The sequence below is a fragment of the Mixophyes fleayi genome, chromosome 7, assembly GCF_038048845.1.
Source record: "Mixophyes fleayi isolate aMixFle1 chromosome 7, aMixFle1.hap1, whole genome shotgun sequence".
Taxonomy (NCBI): domain Eukaryota; kingdom Metazoa; phylum Chordata; class Amphibia; order Anura; family Limnodynastidae; genus Mixophyes; species Mixophyes fleayi.
This window is the reverse complement of record NC_134408.1, coordinates 47,109,497-47,130,571: the sequence shown is the minus strand read 5'-3', so window position 1 is coordinate 47,130,571 and position 21,075 is coordinate 47,109,497. Positions and strand designations below refer to the sequence as shown.

Here is a 21,075-nt window from a genome sequence, read left to right as displayed (position 1 = left end):
TGTAAAGTTCCACTAAAGAGATATAACGATATCTAACCAGACCCATGCACAGCCCCCTCCTCTTCATGGCCAAGTCTTCCCGTTATGTTTCAGGTGTGCATAACCTTAATACACAATGGTATCATACATCTTTCACAGCAACTGTTGCACACGCTTATAACATCATCCCTCTTTAGTGCCTGCACCTGTATTCAGCACTTGTCTGAGCAAGAAATTTGTTTTCAGCATCTTCCATCAGAACTCCACTGCTGAACTTCTGACCACCTAACCTCTGTTTTCTCAATCTTGATCTCAGCTAGTTAAGACCTCAAGCATTCTGCCCTCTCTAATCCTGCCCACTTCTTGTCACCTTCATTATCCTACTTTCTCTATACTACCTTGGCTATCCTACTTTCTCTATACTACCTTGGCTATCCTACTTTCTCTATACTACCTTGGCTATCCTACTTTCTCTATACTACCTTGGCTATCCTACTTTCTCTATACTACCTTGGCTATCCTACTTTCTCTATACTACCTTGGCTATCCTACTTTCTCTATACTACCTTGGCTATCCTACTTTCTCTATACTACCTTGGCTATCCTACTTTCTCTATACTACCTTGGCTATCCTACTTTCTCTATACTACCTTGGCTATCCTACTCTCTCCAGTCCCTGACCTTGGCTAAGGTTTTGGCTATTCTGCTGTCTAAATCTGCTTCCTAGATCTTTGGAGAGGACGCAGTATTGATATCACTATATAATTTTAAGGAGTATAAAGGGGAATATCATCTCATAGCAGATTGAATAGTCACCAGGGTCTGATTAAGGGTTCAGACCACCCTAGGCCAATACGCTCATAGCGCCCCCTCACCTTCCACGCTAGGCTCATATGCAGTAGGTAAAAAGGATGTGAAGGGGGAATGGGGCTGTCACTCCTGTGCCTGTCGCCATCCTTGCCTCTCCTACTTGCTTATCCTCAAGTACCCACTAAATGTTGACTCATGGTCTTCAACCTATACCATGGGAAAATGTCAAAATTAAACCTTACTAAATTTTTCTTTCATGTTTTCTTTTCACTTTGGAGAAAAAAAAGTATTCTCATATTTTAGAATTAGTTTCAGTTTCCAAAAAATTTTGTCAGCCTATTGGATAATCAGACCCTGATAGTCACAAACAAACACTGTTCCAACAAATATTCATACAATTATTTAAGAGAAAAAAAAATGAAAATAAAAAAACTTTACTTTTCCAATATTTTAAAGATCTTGGTCCAAAATGATATATGTATAGTCTAGTGAAGTCTAGCTTTAGGAAGTCTCATGCAAATCTGTTTCTGTGAAAAAGTTGAATCTGTCAGTGACAATTCAAAAGTTTAAGCTTCATTGCACTTTAATAAGATAAAGACATTGCACAGAATAAATTTCATGCACAAGACTTTGTTCGATAACCATCTCTTATTAAATGCTTAGGGAATTACACTTGAAGCCGAGGCAGCCATTCAAGCATTGTTTATGACTTTAAATATCAAGAAACATAATCAGCAGTTCGTTAAGCATCATGGGAGGTTTAGCTACTGCAGAAGTATGGAAACTTAATTGTCAAAAACATTACTGGTTCTCAACTATATCCCTTGAGACCTTTCTTCACATATTTATACTTTTATTATGTCTTTTATGCCTTTAATTTATGCTTGTATCGATAATATGTAGATCTTTGATACTCCTATGTGTTTTGATAATCAATTTTTCAGGCTTAAAAGATTAGGCGAGCAAATGATTTCTGATCCAATGTATTGGCATAATGGGTGACTATTTGTCCTTTTTGTTCTGTAGAAACAGGCCATCTATTTGTCTATTTTTCTCAATTATGTTAAATTCACCTTCTACATAAACAGTATCTAATGCAGGTTATGCATTCTACAGAAATCCATGTCCAGCTATACTTTGAAAGATGTATTCTAATAAATGTGATCATGTTTTGCATACGTGCATTTTATGTGGGAGCCCTGTCTTCTTTATAACTGCTATGTTTATGGAAAAATTGCACAGACTAAAAGTCATTCTGAACCTTAGTAAGACAAAGCTAATGCAATACTGACTGGTAGTCTCACAAATGTAAAAGCAACGGTTATCATATTTGCAGTTACAAGTGGCAATGGTTCTCCTGGAAATTGTCAATCAAAACATATTTCCATTAAGGCAAGGACACTATCCCCATTCTTCCAATTTCTGCAGTTATCAGTTGTCATAGCAACTTCGCATTACATTTTAATGGCTGTGTTCAGGGAGGGGCGTTGCTTATCTTACATAATGTTATGCATATCTTATGGTTAAAGAGCCTGATTATTTTCAGGTTAAAAACTCCATTTCCAGCTAGACAGTAAATAAAAAAACATGTGAAAGATGAACTGAAGAATCGCTTATTCATTAGATACGCATAGATCACTGCTAGTGTTGAGAACTAGTTGCTTAGTAGAGGAGTGTAGACATAATTATTGTCCATCATCAGCATCACTGACTCGCCCCAGATAAAAACAGGAAGGTTAATAATATTGGCAAATCTGGACAGAAATACATTTTTGCTATAAAAATTCAGAGGTGGAGTGTAGCACAGCCCTGGGCACCCTGGCTTCCAATATGTCGCCACCACTGCTCTATCCATTGAGGGGCAGGGCTACCGCTAGCATCCTTTGCAACACAGCAGCTCCTGCCTAGCAACAGGCGCAATGTCAGATTCTAAAACTACACAGCACACGTCTAATTTTATTTTCTCCCACAGTCGCGTGATACTGATCTGGATAAGTGCCAGAGTTTTGCAGGGCATCCGGGATGCCTGTAGAAGCGTTAATGCAATCCTTACAATGACAGAAATCTGAGTGACACTACAACTTGTAAAGCATTTCTGCCATACTTATACTTACAAACATACACCCAATAACTCAGCAGTGGTAAGCGTACAAGCCATGCCTATCTGAGCTATGAATGTCCTTGTCCTTGAGGAATGGCAAATGTAAAAGCGAATTTGTGACAAATACTTACCAAGATAATGTTTATAATGTTTCAAATATATTTAATTAGAGGGGGCAAGGCATCAAAGCATTTAGTACTACAAATGTCACCAGAGAAGCACTTCTTTTCTGCTGATGTTACTAAAAAATAGTCATAGCTCACTTAGTAAAGGCAGATGTTTCATCCAGTCCTTAATTTACATTGCTTCATATTTAATATCTTTTCATTGTTGCCAAACTGTTTTCTGCATCCTAACACCAATCTTTATAAATAACAACAAGAGATAAGAAGTTTGTTCATAAAGAATAAGATATTGTGTAGATAAATTAAACAAACCTTTTACTCTAACCTGGAATTGGACCTCAGTGTCCGTCACATGCTTATCTGCTGTATCTGGTTTATAGTAAAACCTGCAAGAAAGAGAAAACATTATCAGAACTTACAAAAATGTAAACTATTGAACATGCTGTTCTCTCACTATACTATGGGTAGGAAGATATCCTACTGAATTAGAGGATGCCTGACTTGGGTTCCTGTCTTTCCCACGTACAAGGCGAGATGATTCAGCCACCCCAATATTATTATCCTGATTTTGCTCCACAAAAAAAAAAAAAAAGTTGTGCAACAAAAATCAAACTCATTATTGCAATACACTTGTCTAATTTGTGTTATAACTAACGTTTTTATGCTTCATTTCAGTACAGCTCCATTAGTGAAGAGTGTGTCTAGTTTTAGGCCAATACTGGTCACCAACACGCTCATAAGATCATCATCATCTATTTATATATACTTATGTGTTTATTTCTGAATATACTAGCCATCATTTCCATGTGTGCACAGAACAAAAAATGATTCTTTATGCTCAACCAAACTATAGTAGTATCTGTCTCAGTCCATGATCACCAGAATGACCAAAGTCACTTGTTCAATCTGACCAGCAAACAACTTTCTCTGTACCATCTTGTCCTTAATGTTGCGGCTACCAAAAGATCTGGTACGAAACAACCACATTGACAAGCTTGTCGGGACTCTGAAATATCCTTCTGGATTGAATACTCTGCAGGCTATTTAAAAAAAAAAAAGCAAGTCCAATTAACCCTAATCTTTTATATCAATAGTAATATATACTCATTATTATTTATCGCGGTAGTTATAGAAGGGTGGGGCTTATGAGATGGGTGGAGCTTCTTGCTACATATTGGGGTTTGACAAGCTCAGCCCAAGACTAACAAGATTAATTAATCACCCAATCCTTTGTTTCAAAAGTATCAGCTCTGCAATGCATAATATTACCAAGTAAGTATAATTCCTTGAGTCGAAAGTTCATTATGCAATCCTCATTTGTCAAGTGAGACATATTATGCCGAACAAATGAAAACAAACACATTTTAAAATAAAATATGATTTGTTCTTGTGTCCCTGCCAGTCTGCTATCACTATAGCATAGAAAAACAAAATTGATTCAGGTCAATTACCTCAGGGACTCTATGGAAGGTCTGTACAATGTCATAGGGTTAATCACAGCTTAGCAATTAATACCAAGACACTTGACAAGCAAGTGTATTCCACATTAAATCTTGAAAATATGTTAAACTCTCAAATACTGAAGAGCTCTCAAGAAAAACAAACAAGTATTTAAAAAGAAATTGCAGATTCACAAAATTAAAAGGCCTGAGCATCTTAAGGTGCCATGTATCAAGAATTTGTACCATACCACCATACTTGCCAAAATGTATTGAATTACCTCTAAATACTTTGTACTTTATACATTGTGCCAAAAAACTATAGCAGGTATGCAGGACTAAACACTTGCACTACATTAGTATGCCACCAAGCCCGAATCTTGAAACCTAACTCTACAGCACTTTGCACTGAAATGCTTTATGATCTATGCTCGATATTTCTGACATCACTTAAAAATTTGTGAAGGAAAAAAACCCCAAAACTCACAAAAATTGCCCACATACCCAAAAAATCCTCACTGCAGTAGTAGAATGTAAGGATGTGCTCCTGAAATATGCTAACCTTAATATCCGATCCTATAATAAGTGTATGATAAAGGGACTCTCCTCTTTCAAGGGTGCCACTGAGTGTGCAGGTGTCAGCATGGGGGGATAAAGTGCCCCCACCTCATTCCCTGCACTACAGAGACTTTTATGTAGTGCAGTGGCCTATCTGCCCCATCAGTGATAGCATGATGCCCTTCCCCCACCGACAGTAAATACCACACACACTCATCTCACCAATCCTAAAGAAACCATCTCTTTACCCAGCGTCTCTCTTCCCTTTTCTCCATACCACTTTAGTGGTTTGTGGACAATTGCCAATCTCGCTTTCTCTCCTCTCACTCCAATCTGGCTTCTGCCCCAACATAGTTTAAGGGTTAAATCTCCATATTCATCCAGGACCCTTCTGCATTTAGAACTTTTGTCCGGTACACCCTTCACTCCATTGACCTTTTTAACATAGTTGTTTCTTGTTTCATTTCCTACTTATCCAATGACCCATTCAGCATCTCTACCTTTGGCACATCCTCCTGTCCACTCCCACTATCTATTGGGGGCACACGAGGCTTTGTTCGCAGCCTTCTACTTTATAACTGTACATCTATTGTCTTGGAGAACTAATTCACTAATTTGGCCTACTGCCCCACCTCTATGCTGATGGCAACCAAACTTACTGTCTCGCTATTTCCACATGGATGTCCGAACTCTATATAAACACAACATGTCCAAAACAGGACTCATCACCTACCCCTAGAGTTACCACCTCTCCTCAAACCTATTTCGCCCATATGCACCTTTATCCAACACCCCTTTTTCAATTATTTTCTAATAAAGCAGATGCCTGTGGTAGATCACTTCTAAATATGGTCATGGTCACTGTGGATGGGCAGAACCATGTGATTTAAAGTCCATCTGCATCATCACCAGCTACTTATATAGCACCACTAATTCCGCAGCGCTGTACAGAGAACTCACTCACACCAGCCCCTGCCCCTTTGGAGCGTATAGTCTAAATTCCCTAACATACACACAAACTGAGAAAGACTAAAGGTCAATGTAATAGCAGTCAATTAACCTTCTAGTATGTTTTTGGAGTGTGGAAAGAAACCGAAGCACCCGGAGGAAACCCACGCAAACAAAGGGAGAACATACAGACTCCACACATATGGTCTAGAATTGAACACATGACCCCTGTGCTATGAGGCAAAAGTGCTAACCAGATTTTGCTGCCCAAATAAATCTGCAGTGGTCATCAATTGTCAGTCAGGGAATATAAAAATAAAAATTAAATAAAAAAGGTGACAATGGTCCTGTGAGAATGCCCCGTAAATCTACCCCTTCACTTGTCATTTGTTTATATGCTAAACGTTTTCTACAAACTGTGTACCTTGTGTATTTTATATGTTATTGACTTTGCACTGTTATTATTTGTCACTTTTGTCGATTTAACATAATAATATAAAAAAAAAAAAAAAAAAAATGGACCATGAAGATATGCAACTAGAAATCAAGAAAATTTTAAATATTTACGGTTTAATGGTTTGTTTACCACCCCGAAAAACATAGCTAATAAGATGTAGAAGTTGTAAGCCTGACTTCAATTAACTCAATGTAATTTTTTTATTGACCTAGATTTTTTTTTTTTTTTTTAAACACGCAACTTAAAAATCTAAATAAAATAACTATGTAATGTAAGCAGTTTCAGAAGTAAAATTACAGGATAAAGTCAAGCCCTTTAGATAGTGCTGATACGATGGTAAACTCCTTTCCTGTGCTTAACTTTGGCACCAGGTACTTCCGTTCCATCAATGGTAAATTCATTTTTACAATGCTGAATAAAATTTGGAAAGGAAATTCAGAACAGGGGTAATCATATTAAGAAACCACCCAAATATTGGCGAGTTGTTTGTATTCCATGAAAGAGTCAGAGAAGGTTAAAAGAAGTTCTGTAAAAATAATTCTATAAAACAAATGTTTTTCTATGCAGATTTTGATAATGATTGACAACTATCACTATTACCTTTAAAAAGCTTCTGAAAAGAGTGTAATCAGCTTTAGTCTGCAACCCAGATATGAAGTGGATGGAGACAGAACAACCTGTATGCGCTTGTTGGAATGTTCATAGCAGCACAAAATATTTCAGGGTGTGTTCTGATCTTGTGTAGGGCAAGGTGTGAATGTAATTGACGGCAAGACTGCATAAGACAGGGGCAGTGCCATGGCAAGCAGAAAGTCACAGAGTTTGAGTGTGCTGTTGGAAGATCCTGCTTCCACTGAGTAATGATTGAGGATACTGGGGGAACAATGTCAATATAAATCAAATATCAAATCAAATATTGTGTGTTTATTTGTTTATGTTTTAAACTCTTCTCTGCTGGCGACTGTATTAATGTGCCAGCATGAGTGTTGATGTGTTTTGGGGTTTGTTTGTTTTGTTTTTTTGATGGGGGGTGGTTGAAGCTTTCTGATTACTGTATTTCCTTTTATTATTTTTTAAAAAGTTTTATTTTTGAGAGGTCAATGATGAAAATCAGTCCAAGACAACATCCATTACAATCAAGTCATACATGTTCAAGGACTCATACAATCAGTGTACCAGTATATCATAAAGAAAAGAGTCGTGATATTGACCACATTTTTACTGTAAGGATAGAAGAGAGAGGAAACAGAAAAGAGAGGCTAGTCAGAGAAAAGTAAGCAAGATCGATTAGGAGGCGGTGTGGCAAAGCCGCCAGTAGAAGAAGAGAGAAAAAAACAAAAAGGCAAAGCAGGAGATAGAAAAGAAAGGGGAGGTGGGGGGCGGGGAAGTGGTAAAGGATTGAGGAGGGATATCAAGTGGGGTGTTGTAGAGGAGTCATAGGACAACAAAGGAGTTTGGATTTGAAAAAATGATATCCACGGCGCCCAGACTTTGTTAAATGATTTAGAAGTATTACGCAGTATGCATGTTATAAACTCCATTTTGCCAAACTATTAATAATTGCAATAGTGGTTTGATCGAGTACTGTCAGCACTCCAAAAAGATCTACTACCCAATATGTACACACTAGGAAAGGTTCCCTTCCTCCTATACACAACAACAGTATTATAATATCAGCTGTGTACATACATAAAGGTGCCAATCTGTGGTCTCAACGGAGATGGAACATCCTTACTTCAAACATGCATGTAGATAATAATGCAAATCAACCATATACGTACATTTGGCATCAAATTGTATCCCAAAAGAGAGTGGAGCGCCCCTTCTTCGATATATCAGTATTAGGTCAGCTCATTCACATGGCTAAAACTTAAAGAGGTATGACATAGTGTAACATGTTTAAACGCCCATTCTCTAGTCACCACTAGTTTACTTCAAACACCAAGTGAATACTCAATTTAAGACACCCAAATAAAATGCAGGTCTGTGGATTTTCTGTGGCACCTTGACCCCAATGGACATATGCTTACAGTGTTTCCACTTTAAACCAGCCTTCAGACAAAATGCGCACTTGGTTCCTTCTCCCTCTCCTTCATTTAGATGTTGTTATATTCTCCATGGTGCATATGAATGAAATGAAGACAGGAAGAATCTAGTGCAACACCGTTTTACTTCTGATATAAACATTAAAAACGAGTTTACTTTAAAACAAATTAAAAACAATCCCAAAATGGATAAGTCAGGGACTCATACCAGATGAAGATAGAACACAGGCATGGATCACAACAAAGTTCCAGATCTGTTCCCCATCCAGGTCAGGTCCCGCTATCGCCAACGCGTTTCAACTCTCTCTGAGTCTTTCTCAAGGCTGATGTTCCTCCATATAATATTAGGCAGTATTTATATCCTGTCTCTGTGTGAAAGAGAGGCTTGGAAATTCACTTCCTTCCGTGATGTACTATGTGTGATGTATTAGGATCCGAGGAAGATTTGAATTACACATGCCAACCGGAAGTGGGGCATTTATCTATATCCGGTACAGCGATGGGACCGAGGACTCGCATCACGGAAGGAAGTGAATTTCCAAGCCTCTCTTTCACACAGAGACAGGATATAAATACTGCCTAATATTATATGGAGGAACATCAGCCTTGAGAAAGACTCAGAGAGAGTTGAAACGCGTTGGCGATAGCGGGACCTGACCTGGATGGGGAACAGATCTGGAACTTTGTTGTGATCCATGCCTGTGTTCTATCTTCATCTGGTATGAGTCCCTGACTTATCCATTTTGGGATTGTTTTTAATTTGTTTTAAAGTAAACTCGTTTTTAATGTTTATATCAGAAGTAAAACAGTGTTGCACTAGATTCTTCCTGTCTTCATTTCATTCATATGCACCATGGAGAATATAACAACATCTAAATGAAGGAGAGGGAGAAGGAACCAAGTGCGCATTTTGTCTGAAGGCTGGTTTAAAGTGGAAACACTGTAAGCATATGTCCATTGGGGTCAAGGTGCCACAGAAAATCCACAGACCTGCATTTTATTTGGGTGTCTTAAATTGAGTATTCACTTGGTGTTTGAAGTAAACTAGTGGTGACTAGAGAATGGGCGTTTAAACATGTTACACTATGTCATACCTCTTTAAGTTTTAGCCATGTGAATGAGCTGACCTAATACTGATATATCGAAGAAGGGGCGCTCCACTCTCTTTTGGGATACAATGTGATGCCAAATGTACGTATATGGTTGATTTGCATTATTATCTACATGCATGTTTGAAGTAAGGATGTTCCATCTCCGGTGAGACCACAGATTGGCACCTTATGTATGTACACAGCTGATATTATAAACTATTAATAATTGCCTGCATTGTAGGTGCTGTGGGTTGTTTCCAATTAGTGGTAATTTGACACAGTGCTGCAGAAACTATGTGACGGAACATTTTTGGTTGATGTGTAGTAGCAGATGGAATTGCAAGTGGGAAAAGGAAAAATCTTGGAGAGATTGGGATGTCAACCTGCAGAATCTGAGACGCGAAGTCCCGTAGTTCCAACCACAATGGGGCAAGCTTGGGGCATTGCCACCAAATTTGGAGGAAGGACCCTTCCAACGAGCATCCTCTCCAACATGAACTGGATGAGTCCGGAAAGATTTTTCGTTATTTGGTTGGGACAAAGTACCATCGATAAAGAAGCTTATAGGCGTTTTCTTTCAGCTTCACACAGATTGAACTAAAGGCTGTGTTGGACTTTATTTCATCCCAATCCTCTCCATCCAAGGGGCCTCCCAAATCATCTTCCCAGGCTCGCTCATGGGAATCTTGGATTTCTGAGTCAGGGACTCTCAGCTTCCCATATAGCAGAGATTTAAGGCCATTAGTAGAGGATCGCCGGAGGAAAAGTGACTCGAATGAGGTCAACGGCCTGATTCTTAAAGATAATTTAGTGGTGGAATGAAAATTTCTTAGTTGTAAGTATTGGAAGAAAAAGGTGTTGGGAATATTGAATTTGGTTTTTAGGTCTTTGAATGAGGGAAAGGAAGTGTCTATAGTGATATCATTAAGATAATAAACATCGTTCTTTTTCCAAAATTCAAAGAACGAGGCTATACGACCCGGTGGAAAATCTGGGTTATCAAAAAGAGGAACAATTGGACTAGGAGCCGTGGCGAGATTAAACTTTGTGTTTGCTCGGTTCCAGATATAGAGCGAATGCGATACAATTGGGTGATAAAGAGCAGGCCGAGGACGTTTAGTGCGAGGCAGCCATAGGAGAGAGGAAGCGGAAGAAATACCCAGGCTTTAGGCTTTGATCGAGAACCAAACTCTGGAGAAGCCTCAGGAATTCCATAAAATATATTGATCAAGTTGCGCTGCCAAAAAATAGTTTCTGAAATTGGGGACACCCAAACCACCATCCCGTGTCGATCTTTGTAGGACAAGGAGCCGATCTCTCGAGAGAAACAGCGGGATCTGAGAGAGTCAAAAGAACATCGTCGGCATATAATGATATTTTATGTTCGGATTTGCCTGTTTTAACTCCATGTATCGCCCCGTTAGATCGGATTTTTGCTGCTAATGGTTCATATAACAGGGCAAAGATTAAAGGTGAAAGTGGGCATCCCTGCCGTGTCCCATTAGAAATTGAAAATGGGGAAGAAGCGACTGCGTTGGCCACTACTGTTGCTCTAGGTGACTGATATAAAGCTAATAGGTCATCTAAAAACTTACCAGAGAAACCCATCGACCCCAAAACCTTAGACATAATGGTCCAAGAGATGCGATCAAACACTTTTTCTGCATCGAGTGCCATAATTATTGATCCTTTTTTTATTTTTTATTTATTTTTTACTGTTCTTTGCCGGTGGGTCTGGTGCGCGTATTGCCGCCAGGTCTCCCGGCATGGCCCTTTGCAAGTCGACATTGTGACTGTTGATTTTACTACCTGCCCAAAGATAAAGAAAGTGACTAATTTAGCGACAGCTAAGAGAGCTACACATTCCCCACATTGCTCGGCACTTATATTCAACATCGGTGCACAGTTTTTTTCATCTGGGACCCCTGTGGCTGATTGTCATGTTTAACTAACTACAGAGAGCTTGATTGGTAGGCATCCAAGGTTGCACGAAGAGCAAGAGTCGGGATATTCTTCCCTTAGGGGCCTATTTATTAAACATCAGTTTCATGTTAATTTCCCGAAAACAGCCATTTTCGGGGAATAGACGACAATTAAAGTACTTCTCTAATCTACTGACAGTGCATCACAGCAGATATCATAGATATCTGCTGCTTTGCACTTTTCCTCGTAATACATAGCAGTCCCCATAGATGTCTATGGGGACTATGTACCGCAATTTAAGAATAAATGAAAATCCTTTTACATATACGGTAATGTACGTCAGTTCAGGCCGACGTACATTACCGTTTCTGCCATTTTTCAGCATTGTTCAGCTCTGCTCCGAAGAGCAGAGCTTTACAGCGCATGCGTGGAGGGATCACATAATCCCTCCCTGTCACACTCCGCTCTCTGCAACACTGAAGTGCAGAGAAGTTTTCAGACGGAGCATGCGCAGAAGGCTTCTTCGGATCGGACAGCAGCTTCGGGAGCGAAGAGGCAGTGAAAAGGTAAGTTTCTAACTTCACAGGAACAGCAGTTTTTTATGACTGCTGTTCTTGTGGAAATTTTTTAATAAATTTGAGAAATAGTTCAATCCTTATCCATGCAATAATAACAAAAGAACACGTTGTCCTTTTCATTCAGCTGGGTCCCAGTTGACTATTTGTACACTGTCACTTTGGTGCGTAGTAGAAAGCATTCAAATTCTACTAAAGTGAGCTGTTGCTGTGGGAGTGAGCTGGTCACTCACCCAGGAAATTTGTACAGCTTTTATATATATAAGTTAGCACTGCATATGAGACTTTGCACATTCATCTAGACTTTCATATGGATATGTGGGTTCTTTTCAGATCAGATCACTATACAAGCCCTCATTATTCAAAATCCATATTATTCTTTGATTCTGACTTTGGATTTGATATATTATAGACATTATTTGAGAGGTGTGTTTGGTTTGTTTGAGATTATTTTTAAACTGCATATTTTTATTCATACCGCTCGCTATCTCTATCAGACATTCCGCAATATTTACTATTCTTACATTGTACAATTTTCTAATACTATGGTGCCCCCATTTGTTCTGTTCATGGGTATTACAGACAGACTGATTGGTAAGAGGGCAATGCTTGTAAATTTACAATCCATAATCCAGATTGAAGATACTCTGCTTTACATAAAGTTCTCTTAAACACCTTACCACTCGATTGTTTTTATCAGACAGATTTGGAGCCAGGACATGAAAAAGAAATATAGATCTTGGCGTTATGTTTCTGCAAACCATACGCAGCACCTAGAAGATTTCTGTGAATTCATGTAATGCTAAAAGCATCATATTGATCAAAGGAAACTATTTTGCTCTCATTAATCTGTGAGTAGTGAAACAGTCACATTAGACAGTATCACTCGTCACAGGATGATTTTCATTTCCTGATCGAAGTAAAAAGATATTTTAGTCAGTGTGATTTAAAGGCATTTTGATAATTAATGGAGTAATGGGTTTCTTTAGCATCAACTTAAACACTATTTGACTAGTGTGACTCACTAGGGTTAAAGCACCTCTTACAATTATTCCAGAAACACAGAAGGCAGTCAGATGACCAGTATAAGAAGTGCATGTGGTTAGAACAGCCTTTAGCTAACACAGTGCATTAGAATGTTATCGGCACAGAATATTTCTGCACTGTTACCTGCTGTAATTGTGCAGGCAAGTTTAAAGAGGAAAAAAGCTAAACCAACACATAGCCAACAGAGGCAAACGCATGGTTTCTAGTCTGCTCGATTTATGGAACCAAGCAAATAAAAACAAATAAAAATCAACAACTTGTGGAATACAAATACTCAACTAAACATTTTATCAATTATTTAGATCTAAAAGAAAATGGCATTATAGCGGTAACATGGGTTGGTGGACTAAACCTACCCTTAAAACATCGAAGCAAAGGAACGCCATATTGTGAGGTAAACCCCAAACTAATATGTCAACATGGTTTTTCTCATATTAAATCTGTCAAATATAATTTTGGATAAATAGTCATGTAAATAGATATATTAAAAAATATATAAATCGATATATATAATAGTGTGGATACACATATCACTCCTTTGAAGGGAACATAAACATACCATGGGAGGTATCTCTAAATGTGATAAGGTGGTAGAACATGATATTAGAAGCTTGTAAATCCACAGTGGACTATTAACACATATGGACACTTATGGGAAGCAAGTTAAAAATTGTGCGCCTTCAGTTGTAGGTGTATTTCCATTTGATACTGGATCTCAGATTACGATTTCTAGCACAATCTTCAACAGTTTGTTGATTTCTGGATAGCAATGTATGCTTGGGACCACAGACTAATAGTACATGCAGAGTATGGTTAAACTTATTAGTCCATTACAGTTGAAGAACCACAATCTGCCTCTGTTCCGGCATCGAATAGTCTTTTGGCTTAAATGTTATGTGGTTTTATGTGTACTACAGCTAGATATACAGTATACCAAGACATCACCAAGACCTAAATAAAATGATAAAACTGGTTGCATAAAACGCTGAAAATGGAACACAAAGGAGAATGGAGCTGTTAAACAGCTGTTTGTGCAGTACAATGTGTTTACCTGGTTACTATATTGGCTTCCTGAGTGCAGCTTGCCATGTGCAACAGGTGAGCAGATGGAGTTAGCAGCCAGTGCTGCTGCCCCTTTACTACTCCGTAACTCAGGCTGAATCTACCTATGCTGAAAAACTGTCTCCCATATACATGCAGCAGCAGACATTTTATTAGAAGCTCAATGCAGTTAAACACCAATCTCTTGGCACAACTAAAATGGCTTCAAAACTGGATACAGGGCTGGAAGGAATTATTGGTATCTACCGGCGAAATTTGTGAGTCCTTTATCGCTCACCAAGGAACAGAGCTTCTTGCTGGTTGCCAATGACCATTTGGTGCAAGTTAGACAATGAAAGCAAATGCCCCATTAGTAGCTATGGTTACTACACATTTGCAAATAACCTCATTGTATTCTACAAGACAGCTATTTAAAGTCAATGGGCCTGATTCATTAGTGATCTTATCTGCCATTTTTTGCTTATCTTAAGCAAATCCACTCTGTGCATGCTCAGAAAAGGGAGATAAGAAGCAAAATCCACTGCGCAAGTAAAGAATTTCTTAAGTTAAGATGAAAATCCTTCTTAACTTCACTCTTATCTCCCCGCTTCTTCTTAAAATAAGCATCTTAACTTTTGCACAAGATAAGATCACTAATGAATCAGGCCCAATATAGACAAAATACATTTTTATTTTTCAGTGATTAAAGTGATAACTGTATTTAGTCTATAGTGTGCAACGTTGCCAAGAGCAACTTTACAACGGCAACACTTCAGCTCTCTGCCCCAGCAGCCAGCATTTAGCAGCTAGAAGAAGTATGTCCGCAACTAGCTTTGAATGACAGGCTATAGCTGTGGGCGGCTGGCCGACGCCAATCTCACTTCATTAAAAGCTTCTGGATACAACAGTGACTGCTGCATAACCATCAGACGTCATCCTTGACATTGGACTATTTATTAACGTCAGAGTCTGTTTTGTCTCCGTCTACAGAGAGGCACAGTTGGGGGACACAACACCTTTCTTGACCAGAAAGAGTAACATGTCTGATGTACTTGTTCTTCTGTGCATGCTTTCATGACAACCTGTGATGTGTTCGCAGCCACTGTAATACATTAAAGTTCATGTAACCCTGAGATTATATAGCTGCTCTGATTTTATATTTGCTTGCTTTTAAAGTGGTTGTCTTGCCAACCATAATTATTAACCACTTGAATGTACTATACCAACAAATATACCACAAACAATAAATTCTAACTGTGAGCAGCTCAGGAACGGACATACCCATCTCTTGCTCCCACAAAACTGTACTATGTAGACTGTAAGCCTTTTTGACTAAGATCTCTTGTCTCTTGGAATCAGATGTTTTTCAGATTCATTGCTACTGCATGCAAATTGCAATAAAAACTGCAGTACTTATACGATTTTAAAGCACAAGGGTCAATGGTTGTATAAACAGTACATGTTCAGGGTGTAACCACAAATAAATATAATAAAAATATGTATATAAATGTTTGATCCCCCTCCCCCCCCAACGATACATTGGCTTCCAACATGCAAACTCATTGAGGGCAGGAGTTAATCTGATTTAATTGTACAAATGATCTCAGGATACCAGTTTAGCATATGCATGCCTGATGCCACAGATCACAGTCACCAAGTATGTGACTTCTGATAACCAGATTTCCCTCCTCCCATAAATCTAGGATAACTATATAAATGAAGGTTCTTGGAAAGACAGGGGGATATTGGTATTTAAAGGTGTTAGTCTTGTCCACTAGCAAGGTGGTGTGGGGAGAAAGCTTCACTAGCATAGGAAAGACCCTCAGTGACAGCAAACAAAGCGGCTGAGATAGAAGAATATGGATCTTAAAAAATTCCTGCTGGTGTCAGTCTTTTGGGGATCAATCTTATTGAAAAGCTATTGCCCACAGAAAACAGAATATACAAACCTATGGAAGGGTTTTATTTTCTGCAATTTCGATCCTTTTAATTTTTCCTGTTATTGTATTTATTTTGTATGTCATTTGTTATATTTCTTTTGTATTACATAGAAAGCCCTGAACCTTTTTATATTAAATCTAAAATTGAATAAGTTTGTCCTTGTGGCTCAAACACATTCATAAGCTTTTGAATAAGATAAATATTGCTTGGCTGTGTCAAATCTTTGAATGCTAGAATGTGAAATGTTAACTATTTAGTTACCACAGAGGTTAGTGTGTACATTTGTGTAACAGTTTTAGCCCTATTGACCTAGTACAATAGGTGGTGGCAGCGAATAAGTTGTGTATGGAGGCGAGAGAACTGTTTTGGTGGGGTCTTTACCGAAATCTGTAACCTGTGTGATAGGTGTGTACAAGATTAAATGATAGATCCCTCTCTATCTCTTTACAATAACGTCCAAGCCACAGTTGCAGTTAGTGTCTCCTTGACAAATAGTAAATTAAGATCTAAAGTGAGCATATTTTGTACAGTGGTGCAAATTAATGGTTTGGATGCATTGCTGTTCGTCATTTAAAGTATTTCCGAGTCTCATCATATATCACAGTGCTGAGTACATAAAGCACTTACACAAAACGGTAACAGGCGAATGAGCCATTTTCTTCTTTCCTACAGAATAAATCCAGACTGTTTTCTTTGATCTGGGGCCAGTGTAATAATTACAAAAGGAGAGTGGGAAACAAAGATAAAGCTAAGTATGTGGTTTCATGTTTACAACTGACATAACACGGCAAGAACAAAAGGGCCTACATCTCCACAGCTGAGAAATGTTGTGCCCTTGTATTCTGAAACTTCTTGTTTAGCTTTTCTAACTTTCAGATGTGTGATCTATAAATGACAATACTTCTATCATAGGCTTGGGCAACCTGTGGCACTACAAGCCTCAGAATGCCCTACCAAAATAGTCAGAGGAAGGAAAAGCTGCAAATGAATAATATGCATCTCTTCTAAGTTATAATACACTAAAATACATTTAACGTTTGTTTCAGTAGGAATGTAAAGAGAAGATAATATAGTTGCTATATACAGTCATGGGCAAAAGTTTTGAGAATGACACAAGTATTGGTTTTCACAAAGTTTGCTGCTTCAGTGTTTTTAGACCCTTTTTGTCAGGTGTTGCTATGGTATACTGAAGTAAAATTACAAGCATTTCATAAGTGTCAAAGGTTTTTATTGACAAATATATTAAGTTTATGCAAAGAGTCAATATTTGCAGTGTTGACCCTTTTTTTTGAAGACCTCTGCAATTCGCCCTGGCATACTGTCAATCAACTTCTGGGCCACATATTAACTGATGGCCGCCCATTCTTGCCTAATCAATGGTTGGAGTTTGTTAGAATTTGAGGTTTTTGTTTGTCCACCCAACTCTTGAGGATTAACCACAAGTTTTCAATGGGATTAAGGTCTGGGAAGTTTCCTGGCCATGGAGCCAAAATTTCGATGTTTTAACCCCCAAGCTACTTAGTTATTACTTTTGCCTTATGGCAAGGTGCTCAATCATGCTGGTAAAAGGCATTGTTCATCACCAAACTGTTCTTGGATGGTTGGGAGAAGATGCTCTTGTAGGACGTTTTGGTACCATTCTTTATTTATGGCTGTGTTCTTAGGCAAAATTGTGAGTGAGCTTACTCCCTTGACCGAGAAGCAATCCCACACATGAATGGTAACAGGATGCTTTACTGTTGGCATGGCACAGGACTGATAGAAGTGCTCACCTTTCCTTTTCCGGACAAGCGTTTTTCAAGATGCCCCAAACAATCTGAAAAGGTATTCATCAGAGAAAATGACTTTACCCCAGTCCTCAGCAGTCCAATCTCTGTACCTTTTGCAGAATATCATTCTGTCCCTGATGTTTTTCCTGGAGTGAAGTGGGTTCTTTGCTGGCTTTCTTGACACCAGGCCATCTTCCAAAAGTCTTTGCCTCACTGTGCGTGCAAAATGCACTCACACCTGCTTTCTGCCATTTCTAAGCAAGCTCTGCACTGTTGGTGCCCCGATCCCGCAGCTGAATAAACTGTAGGAGACGGTCCTAGCGCTTGCTGGACGTTCTTGGGCACCCTGAAGCCTTCTTCACAATTATTGAACCGCTCTCCTTGAAGTTCTCAATGATCCGATAAATGGTTGATTTAGGTGCAATCTTACTAGCAGCAATGATGACTGCATGTGTTTGATTGCAGATAACGATGGCTAACAGAGGAAGAACAAGGATTTCAAGCACCACCCTCCTTTTAAAGCTTCCAGTCTGTTATTCTAACTCAATCAGCATGACAGAGTGATCTCCAGCCTTGTCCTCGTCAAACTCTCACCTGTGCTAAGGAGAGAATCACTGACCTGATATCAGCTGGTCCTTTTGTGGCAGGGCTGAAATGCAGTGTAAATGTTGTTTTTGGGATAAAGTTCATTGTCATGGCAAAGAGGGACTTCGAAATGAATTGCAGTTCATCTGATCACTCTTCATGGCATTCTGCAAATTGCCATCATAAAAACTGAGGCAGCAAAATAATACTTGTGTCATTCTCAAAACATTTGGCCATGACTGTAGTTGTTGTCCTAACACAGAAGAACAGTCCAAAACTATAATTGAGAATTTAGCTTCTATGCTCCAATGGGGCAAGGAATTAGGTGGATGATTAATCATACTCTGTAAAGTACTGCATAATATGTTGTCGCTATAAAAAGGTTAATAAGAAGAAGACACACAGTCTATGAATTGTGGCTTACCAATCAAAAACAAAAAAAATAACATAACCTATGAATTATTATGTCTATAGCAATGAAAAAGTATAACTTAACAAATCTCACTATAGATTTTGTTTTGATAACATCATTGTTAAAATATAGTAATAAATGAAATCTGAATCCTGCTGAAATATGATCGTTTTAAAACCAACATTAATTACTAGTAATTTGATTTAAAGAGAATACTATTAAAAAATAATCAAACTTCAATGATAAATCCAATTGTACATATTTAACTTACTTCATACTTGCCAACATTTTTTTTTTTTCTTCCGGGAGATGCCGGCTGGGACGTGGGCGTGCAGGGGGCGGGGCTGCGAAATCGCGTCATTTTGGCCCCGCCCCCGTGACGGAATGACGCAAATCGCGTCATTTTACAGTGGGGGCGGGGCTAAACGCCGCGATTCCGGGTGAATCGCGGCGTTTAAACTAAATTTTTCCCCCTTCCTATCAGGGAGATTGCCACACTCGTCCGGGAGACTCTCGCAAAATGCGGGAGTCTCCCGGACAATGCGGGAGAGTTGGCAAGTATGACTTACTTTGATCTTCATCAGCCTATAAATGTGGCCATCTACCAACACCATTATTAGGCCTTAGTGAAGTCAGAATTTATCTGGCTGCATAGACCCAGTGCTGACTGTCTAGATCTCATACAGATGTTTACCATGTGCATGGTCAAACTGTATAGTGATTCTGTCGCCCAGCACTTGTGTCAAGCAGCAGGGATCATCCTGTGTATGATCAGTTTTCAACAGCAGCACGGTGGCGTAGTGGTTAGCACATCTGCCTTACAGAACTGGGGTCATGAGTTCAATTCCCGACCATGGCCTTATATGTGAGGAGTTTGTATGTTCTCCCCGTGTTTGCGTGGGTTTCCTCCGGGTGCTCCGGTTTCCTCCCACACTCCAAAAACATACTGGTAGGTTAATTGGCTGCTAACAAATTGACCCGTGTCTGTCTGTCTCTGTCTGTGTGTGTGTTAGGGAATTTCGACTGTAAGCCCCAATGGGCAGGGACTGATGTGAGTGAGTTCTCTGTACAGTGCTGCGGAATTAGTGGCGCTATATAAATAAATGATGATGATGATGATGAACAGCTTTGTGCAAGACAGGATTGGCTGCAATGGAGCACAAGGTTAGGGGGTAGAGCTTCAGAAGGTCATAGGTCCTAAACATTAGTGGTGACGGCAGTGGTGGTGGGGGGTTCTACATTAAATATTTTCAATCATCATTTCCTTTAATAAAACGGGATATTAATTTCTTTATGAGTGGGCCACAATCCAATTGAAGCCTATGTGATATATTTAATTTTACCATTTAAAATGAGCTGAGTTAGAAGTGTAGAAACCAGAGACATAAATATGCATAGAGATAGGACTGTGATTATTTATTGAAACAAACAAAAATCATAAAGTTAACTGTTATGTATGCTCTAAATAGGACTTCTCAAATAATACATTATGCTCTTGCTGTGTGTGATCAATAAGTTTGGACATAATGTTTGTGAATGACAGGTGTATATGTATATTAAAATATTATGGCAACTTTTATTTTGTACCCTGCTATGAAACAAAAGTTGATTTGAGTTATATTGCTATTAAAAAAAAAGTCCTCAGGTCTCTCCACTGCTATTACCATCATCTTGAATAATGTAACAGTCTCTCATTTGCCAGATTTCAAGAGATGATCCGACTTAAAATAGTTAATCCACCATTGCTGTAATTTTGACCCTACACCCACCTGTGCTGGAGCCATATATTTATAATCTGGCCCTGTCAAAGTTATTTATTTTACAGAGAACTGTGTAAAGCGGTGACACTATCCACTTACTCCTTGTTATACACACACCTTTAAAGCAAATTACCAGCTTGTACTGCAACAGTAAGGCCACAGCAAATATAAACACCACACAATAGGTTGTCGCTAAACAAAGGTTGAGGCTGGGTACACACTACAGATACCGGTAATTTATACTTTATTCTGGTAAATGTCCAGGGGCATTTTAATGGAACCCTTGCTAAATGTATGCAGACGAGCATTCAATTGGTCAAAAGAATAAAAAAGAGCTAAAATGGGCACAAAGAATAAATAAATATAAAGTCACAAAATTGGCATAAGGAGCAACTAAATCAAGAATCACCATCTATATTACACCAGATGTAAAATGTAGACAAATTAAGGAGTCCATGCTGCAAAACCA

At 38.8% G+C, this 21,075-nt stretch overlaps 1 protein-coding gene across 1 annotated transcript in view; it reads right to left on the bottom strand.

The window, feature by feature from the left end:
• MRTFB (myocardin related transcription factor B) overlaps nucleotides 1–21,075 on the bottom strand; it is a 263,319-nt gene that overhangs the window by 212,382 nt on the left and 29,862 nt on the right. The window contains exon 2 of the mRNA XM_075179787.1: nucleotides 3,328–3,401. The gene's annotated coding sequence lies outside the window, so the exon portion shown is untranslated. The remainder of the gene's footprint in view (nucleotides 1–3,327; nucleotides 3,402–21,075) is intronic.